This window comes from Trichosurus vulpecula, chromosome 6, assembly GCF_011100635.1.
Source record: "Trichosurus vulpecula isolate mTriVul1 chromosome 6, mTriVul1.pri, whole genome shotgun sequence".
Taxonomy (NCBI): Eukaryota; Metazoa; Chordata; class Mammalia; order Diprotodontia; family Phalangeridae; genus Trichosurus; species Trichosurus vulpecula.
This window is the reverse complement of record NC_050578.1, coordinates 79,018,743-79,027,400: the sequence shown is the minus strand read 5'-3', so window position 1 is coordinate 79,027,400 and position 8,658 is coordinate 79,018,743.

Below are 8,658 nucleotides of genomic sequence, written 5' to 3'. Positions count from 1 at the left end.
GTTTTCCATTCATGAGATCATTTTCAGATTAGTGCTGTGTCTATATGTTTCTTACATTGACATTTTAGAAAGTATTATACAATAGTGCTGGGTTTGTGGGGTTTTTTTTGAGTTTTGGAATAATACCTAGATATAATGTTTCCATATCATTAGGAAGTTATGTATTTAACCTGAGTACTTTGGTGATTTTGTGAATTAGAGCTATTAAGCTATAAAGACAATTGTCTGGAAGACACAGTTCTCTTCTGGTTAATTGTATTCAAAAGTATATACTCTGGTTTTTCAATGGGTTGATTTGGGCTAGACAAACAGTACAGCAGACATTGGGAAGCCAGAAATCTTGTTAGCATAATTTGAAAATAGTGAAGTTCAAGAAGGAATAGAAGACTGTCCGTATGGTATTTAAATGATAATTTTGGTGATTGCTCCATAGAGATCTTAACCCTATGATGGTAGCCTCTCCAAATGACTTCCATCTTTAAGACCATTCAATTTATATCATTGATTTTTTCAGTAGGGTCTAGTAAAACCTCTATACAATTGCCTGAAGACTACTCTTTGAGGTGAGCATTCTTTTTTTTTTTAATTTTATACTCAAATGCCAGAACACAAATATTGAATAGAGAAAAGAAACAAAAACATATCATAAACTTAAATATTGGAACTTAAATACAAAGTAAGAAAGAAAAAAAAAAGCAAGTTGTATGCATAGCAGAACATAAGAGAGGATTCAAAATATGTAACAATAAATTTTCATTTCAAGAAAGCCTGTATGATAAATAATACATGTTAAGTTGAGAACTGTCCATCTTTTCTCTTGCTTCCTTGTAAGTTTTCTTTTGTTCTCTGTTATGCACTTTTTTACTTTTTTCTTTTTTTTTCCCTGCCCTCTCCCCCCAGAAGGCTCCAATTAAATTTGGATATATTTCTCTATAGCTATAGCTATATACATATACATGTACACATATAGACATATACTTTCACAAATTCTACTCCTGATCTTTGTTTTTATGTTTTTGCATGTCTCTTGCTTCCTATCCCTTCTGCCTCCTCTACTTTACTTCTGCCGGCTACCTTGCTCTCCTGTTACTTGCCTACCCAGCTCCCAGGATCCATCCCTGATCTTCCCATTCCCATAAATCTAAACACCCTTTTATACCCTTTTACCTGTTCCTTCAGCCTTCCCTCTAAAGATCCCTCCCTTGCCATCTCCCCTCTCTCTATGCCCCTACCATTTTATTTCTTCTGAATTTAGAAGACTTTTATACTCTTCTAAATATGTATGTATTATTCCCTCTTAAACCCATTCCTGATGAAAGTAGGTTACCAGAACTACCAGCCCTCCTTCCCCATTTAATTCCTCTGTATCAATTTTTTCTCTTGCACCTCATTTGTATAAAATAATTACTCTTTTTAACTGTTCTAAATGGTTTTGCTTTTTAAATTCATATCACACTCAGGTTTACCCCAATCTTTCTTATGAGCTACACAATTACTAAAAATCTTAGACATACATTTTACATTTTACATATATAAAAAGTAAATGGTCTGTCCTTATTGAATCCCTTACAATTAGTATTTGATATGTACCTTATATTTCTCTTGGTTCTTGTATGTCAAATCTTTTATTAAGTTCAGTTTTTTTTTAAATTAAGTCTTGAAAGTCTAATAGTTGATCAAATGTCCATTTTTTTTCATTCAGGATTATGCTTAACTTTGTTGGGTATGATATTATCAGCCACAGCCCCAGTCCTTTTGCTCTTTGTTATATGGTGTTCCAAGACTTGCAGTTCTTTAATGTCTCCACTGCTAGGTCTTGTGTAATTCTAATTGTGGTATGATCATATTTAAATTGTTTTGTTCTTGTTGCTTTTAATATTTTATCCCTGAGTGGGGGGTTTTGGAATTTGAGTATGATATTCCTATGAGTTTTCTTCATAGGATCTCTTGTAAGTAGTGATCAATTGACTTTTTTTCTATTTTTGCTCCCCCTCCCCCCTGCCTTGTTCTAATGGTTCAGGACAATTTTCTTGAATTATTTCTTGTATTATTGCATCAAGATTTTTTTAATCATAACTGTCAGTCTGATGATTATTTTTATGTTTTCTTGATCTATTCTCCAAATCTATTGTTTTTCTTACAAGATGTATTACTTTCTCTTCTATTTTTTCATTATTCATATTTTGTTTAATTATTTCTTGATCTCTTACAATTTTGCCGGTTTCACCTTGCCCAATTCTAATTTTCAAGGTGTCATTTTCTTCCTTAAGATTCTGAATCTCCTTTTCTAATTGGTTGACTTTCTTTTCATAAAAAAATTTTAAAAAATTCTAATAGCCTCTGCTTGGGTGCCTGTGCCAGAATGCCAATTCCAAAACACATCCAGTTCTCAAAATATATACTCTCTCAGGCAGTCTCTCTCTAGCTAAAGGGCAGCATGCCCCAACTTATCTCTGCTTCTTCCTTAGTACACTGAGTCATAACCATATTTACTATTTACTGACCTTTCTAACATGTATCTTAGATGTAGTATTTTGTCTAACGAGATGCTAGATGAGAAACTATATAGATTCCCTTTAGCCCCGACTGATAGTGAACTCAGTAACATTTCACAGTAAAAACCATGCCCCTAGTGATCCCCCTGTGGGCTGTTTCCTAGAGGACTCTGAGTGATATGCCTGAGCAGTAGATACTAAATGTGCATGTTCCTTTAAGAACTAACCACTCCTTAACCACACCCTAATGCCACCCCCAAACACCTAACTGACATGTGTCCCCCCTGCCCCGCCGTAACCCCCTAAAACCTTCTATAAAAATTCCCCCTGCACCTCTTTATGGTTGCAGGTTCCCTAAGAACTCTTGCCCACCGTAAAGCATAATAAATCATTGCCTCCTTGACTTAAAGAATGCTTGGGTCCATGAATTCATTCCAGGTGGCCTCACCCTGGGAACTTTGGTTTGGGATCCCTGAATCCCTGGGTTTTTCCCCCTCAACACTCTGAAGATGAGCCCTGGTCTTCTCCATTACCACAATAGCTTTCTATGATTGGATTTATTTCTCCTTTGCTTGTGCATTTTTGGTAGTAATAGCTTAATTTTTGTAATCACCTCTAGCCCTGGGGTATGGGGGATGGTGCCTCTTGCCTCAGGTCTTCAGTTCTCCCCTCTAGCGTGGAACCAAAGCCAAACCTCCAACCTCCTGTAAGTGCCCACAGCCAGGGGCTTTCTGCCCCACTGCTTCTGCACTCCCCTGGCACATGCTCTTTCCTTCCCACCCTAGCAGCCCTCTGCAGCACAGCTGGGTCTGGTGTTCCTGGTCAGCAGAGTTTCCCTCGATCTTCCCAGGCTCAGAGGCCCAACTCCCCTAACTTTCACAGGGGGAAAAGTTCCTGTGGCTGGGGTGGAGGCAGCCTCCCAACCCAGCCACCCCCAGGGCTTGCCGCTTATTGTTAAAGGGGAGCCCAGCCTGGGGGTGTTTACTCTTCACTGGGACCAAACCTCATCCTGGGATTTTCCTTCTGATCTTCTCCAATTGTCCCAGGAGGAACCTGTTGTGCCCCAATTCTTATTCATTTTTACCCACACTTTGTTCACCCTGAGGTGCTGTTTTATCTCTTTTGTGGGGGAAAATCTTGAGAGCTTGGAACTTTCTGACCTACTCTGCCATCTTCCCAGAATCCTCTCCCAAGGTGAGACATTCTTAAAGACCTCTGCCCAAATAATAGGAGATGAGTTTAGAAGAGTAAAAACTGAAATGAAAAATTCAGGCCTTGAAACAATCTTCACCCTCTTTGATTTGTAGATTACAGGAAGCCTGTGAAGAGGAATGCTTCCGAAATACAATCCCAGGCCATCTTCTTCTAAGTCTCCAGGAAATTTAGAAAGTGAACTAAGCCTATAGCCTTTTCTTTTTCACCCCTCCCTCAAGCAAAACAAGTATTGCTCTATCTTATTTCTTCCTCAGCTTCTAATTAGCCGTTCTAGAAGACCTTGCTCTTCTAAAAGCCCAGGGGGTTCATTTGTTCTTAACTTGCTCCAGTGCTTGGCATAATAAGCTTGAGGAGCCTTTTTGAATTGGTTTAACTGATTGCATCTTTAAAAACTGCCAGCCTGGGCCGGTGTCTCTCTTTCCTGCTATACCCAGGGGGTGGAAATAACAGACATTTCACCCACAGTGGGGTCACCAAGAATTGAAGTGGGCCTCAGGATGTTTCTGTTCTGTGGTCATTTGTCCTTAGGATTAGGTGCTGGCGCAATCACACTGGATCCAGGAATGTGAGCCATGGCACTCCTGGAGTAGGGACTGAACCCCACCTGTATGGTGAGGCTCCATGTCAGAATAGACCTCAGCCACTTCTCCCCCCACCCTCCTCCAAGGGAGACTAACTGCTGCCCAAAGGAAGAGTAGGGAGGCACTCCAGAAGAGTGAGTCTTAGGCTAAAATTATATCTATCTGCTTCCTTAAATATTGTTAATCTGGACTAGGATTGTAAGTAGGGAAGATTTTGTTACCCTTAAAGTTTAGCTTCTCAGGATCCATGGTCACAGCAATGTCTTTCCAGGTGTTAAATAACAACTCTCAGAAGAGCTCCAGGGATCCTAGATAGTGATTCCTAGAATCGGAGTGATAGGCAGTCCTACTGAGACTGTGCAGTGAGATATAGGGATGACATATGTAATAATTACTATGCTTGTGCTGAATGACAACATTGCTAAAGTTAACCTGTGAAGCTATTGTTGACAATATGCCTTCTTTGTCTGTTGCCCTATAAAGTAAGTGAGCACCGATAGGGTGCTTTGGTGCTTGTGCTTGGACCCTAATTCTAACATCACATTTCTCCTTAGCCTCTACTTGGGTGCCTGTGCCTGGACCCCAATTCCAAAACCACATCCAGTTCTAAAATCACATCTCTCCCTAGCCTCAAAATACTGTCTCAGGCAGTTCCTCTCCAGTACAAAGGCAGCATGCCCTAGCAAAATACTTATGTCTTCTCCTGATACAGTAGGCCAGCTGTGCCTACCTATAGAATTTATTGGTCCAACTCCCTGTGTATTGTTAATTGGCTGTGCACTGGGCCATAACAACATTTACTGCTTACTGACCTTACTGATATGTATCCTAGACATACTCAAATGTATACTCCCTTACATTCATCTTGTCTAACAATACATTTGACAGAAGCAACTTGGATATTTCCAGTCAGCCCTGACTATTAGTTGACTTAGTAACATTTCACAGTCAAAACCACACCTCCATGTCACACCCCCTCCCCCACCCACTTTGGGCTATTTCCCAATGAACTCTGGGTAAGATACCTGCGTAGTAGATACAAAAAGTGCATGTTCCTTTAAGAACTGACCACCCCTTAACCACTCCCTAATCCCACTCCAAAACACCTAATTGACATGTTTCTCCCCAAAATCTTCTATAAAAACTTTTCCCGTACCCCTATAAGGTCGCAGGTTCCCTAAGAACTCTTGCCCGCTGTAAAGCATAATAAATCTTTGCTACCTTGACTTAAAGAATGCTTGAGATCATGAATTCATTCCAGATGGCCCTGACTCTCTCCAGTACTCAGGTCTTTGAGGGGCACTCCACCTTAATGGCTCCAGTCTTGGAGTTCCTGGACCTTGTTTCCCTCAACCCTCAACAGGCACTGGTCAGTGAGTGGGCAAAAGCATGGGGAATCCATAGGGGAACCCATTTGGGATTTGGGTAATGCATAGAGGAATGTATATACCTACCTCAACTGACCCTCATCGAGGCTTGAGGGGATTTAGGGGAGTGCGCAAGCTGGAATGCTATGCCTGTCTTGATTGACGCCATTGAGACATAGGAGCAGTTCATGATGGCCCCTGCAAGAAGGGTTGTTAGAGAATGTTATAGGAGCTGGTGCTGCCATTATCAGCAACTCCCTCTTGAGAAGACTAGACTAGAATAAAGTAAGATTATTAACCCCTCCAGAGCTGCCTTCCTGCCCTTCCTGTCTGACCAGATCAAGAGTGAACCTGTTAGAGGCTGGTGTCCAAAACTCCAGTGCCTCCTACATGTTATCTGTGAAACAAGAACATGTTGAGGTTTACTCTAACCTCTGACCACTGTTTTTAATTATCAGAGGAAGCAGGATCCCAAGCTTTATGTTAAAGACTTGACCCCTTTCATACTTAATACCAGTTTCACAGTGAACACACATAGTAAGTAGTAAAGAAACCCAATCTTAGCAAAAGAGAAATCAGAGAAAATGTACATAGGAGAATATATACCAGCTGATACAAAAAGAAGGAGCTCTCCCATTGGGAGCAAGATAACTCAGCTCAACCAAGAGAATGTCCTAGATCTCACCCAAGGGGAAATTCCTCAAAGTCTCTAGAATAGTAAACTGGGAACAGGGACATGACAGAGACTGCCTGGTCCTCTCTTTCTTCCCAGAGACTTTTCCTTTAGCAACTTGAAGTGGGGTTGGCCTCTTCCATCTTCTCTCTTGAAGCTGGAAGCCAGAGTATCCAAAGCAACTTTCTGCTTGAAGACCTGAAGCTTGACCAGTCCCAAAGGGGACTGTCCTTGAAGAATCTGGAAGGGAGACTGGTGAAGGCTGGAGCTCTCTGGACTCTCACCAACCCTACCCCATTACTCACACAAGGCAGGGCATTCATCTCAATCAATAGTGAGAGAGTCCCATACCAGTGGGCTTTGGTACAGAGGTTACACAGGTAGGATGTTGCAACCAATCAGCCCTGAGAAGCCAAAAACTGAGCCCAAAGGGAGTTTGGCACTTGGACCTGTGTTCTATAGAAACTGAGCTATGTTATTAATCTAATCCACAGAGACTGAGGTGGTATAGGGATGGGTGTGTAAATGTGTATATTTGTGATTATACTTTTTGAAGTAAATATTCCTTTGTAAAAGCTAATCCAACTGTTAGAGAGTGAATAGTACTGAGATGCAGAGCATTATCCCCTACTCTAGGGGAAAAACCATCAGTGGGGGCCCTGGAAGTCAGTGTTATATAAAGTCAGTACTGCAGTTTCAGTCTGGAATGGACATAAAGGTCAAGGAAAAGACTATTCATCAAAATAATTAGAAAAAGCCACTGTCCTTAAGACAGGAGCCTAATTGAATCAGCTCCAAGTAGATTCTTCTGGAGGTAACCACAGACCTCTCCTCCTCATAAGGAGGGAGATTATTTAACAGGCTGACATTCCAGTGGAGCAGCAGGCTCTGAGGTCCAGAATTTCTGGAATTACCAGCTGTGAGCCATTCATAATGACTTCACAGATCAAAGTTGGCCTGACAGTTCAAAGACAGAGTCAAGAATTCTTTCTGACCTATGGCCTGGAGGTTCTCAGGTTGGGAGTGTGGCTACTCACAATGAACCTTCCACACCTATCTAATGGCCTTGTTAAGGGAATCCAGGCCCCTGACTCAAGGTTCTTGGAGTGAAATTGAGTAGTTCATCTGGATGTGTAAGCCTAATCCATTCATATACAAGTACTCCTGGAATAATGCCAGATATTTTGGTGCAGAACAGGGCATTAGTGGACATTTTCACCCTAAAAACCATCTAGTTTTAGTGTGTACAAAAAAAAATTAGAGATGAGGTCATAACTGAGGTTCATGATAAGATTTGTTGGGTCAGATAAAGAATGGGGAGTACACTTTGCAGATGAGTATCAAGGCTATATTACAACAATGAATATGTAATATTCAGAATATTCATTTTCTAGTAGCTACGGCTAAGAGGATCAGACTCTACTGGGCCAACAGAGAAGCAGACTGATGTTACTTTTAAATTCCCACTGCCTTCAAGTCAGACTGCCTTAATCCCATTCAGCTCTGCTAAACTGCAGAACCTTCTGGGTTCTGTTCAGGAGATTTAAGGGCTAGGCATTCAGGTATGTTTGAATACTGAATTTTATGTTGACCTACTGTATAACTGCTTTCTCTACTCTAATTCAAGGCAGTTCCCTCAACCCTATTATCTCATTTGGCATACTGCTAGAGCACTTATCATTTTTGTTATTGGTCATTTGTGTCCCACTCTTTGTGACCCCATTTTGGGATTTTCTTGGCAAAAATATTGAAGTGATTTGCCATTTCCTTCTTCAGCTCATTTTGCAGATGAAGAAACTGAGGCAAACAGGGTTATTAAGTGAGTTGCCCAGGGTCACACAGCTAGTAAGTGTCTGTGGTTGGATTTGAACTCAGGTCTTCCTGATTCCTTGCTCTATCCATCCTGAGCACCTATGATAGTTCTTGCCATTCCACTGTTTTGCTATATCTGCTGTATTAAATTAAAACACAAAGAGCTCTGTATTTTAGACCAACTATAAGAATTAGATTGTGAGGTCCTTGAGGGCAGAGACAGTCTTTTGCTTCTTTTTGCATCCCTAGTGCTTAGCCTAGTGCCTGACATATTGTAGTTGCTTAATAAATGTTTTTTGATGGTTTAATATCTCTTGTTACTGAGTAGCAGGTGCAAAATGAGACCCTAGAAATGAATGAAAGTGGATTATTCTTACATTTGTGCTCAGTATGAAAACTGAGAGTATGGAAACAGATGTAGGCATATGCTCTATGAACTATAATGACCGGGTCCTCATTGGCCAATCCTCTCTTTATACTTGGATGACTTTATACTGAGTAAAAGGAGAACCAGA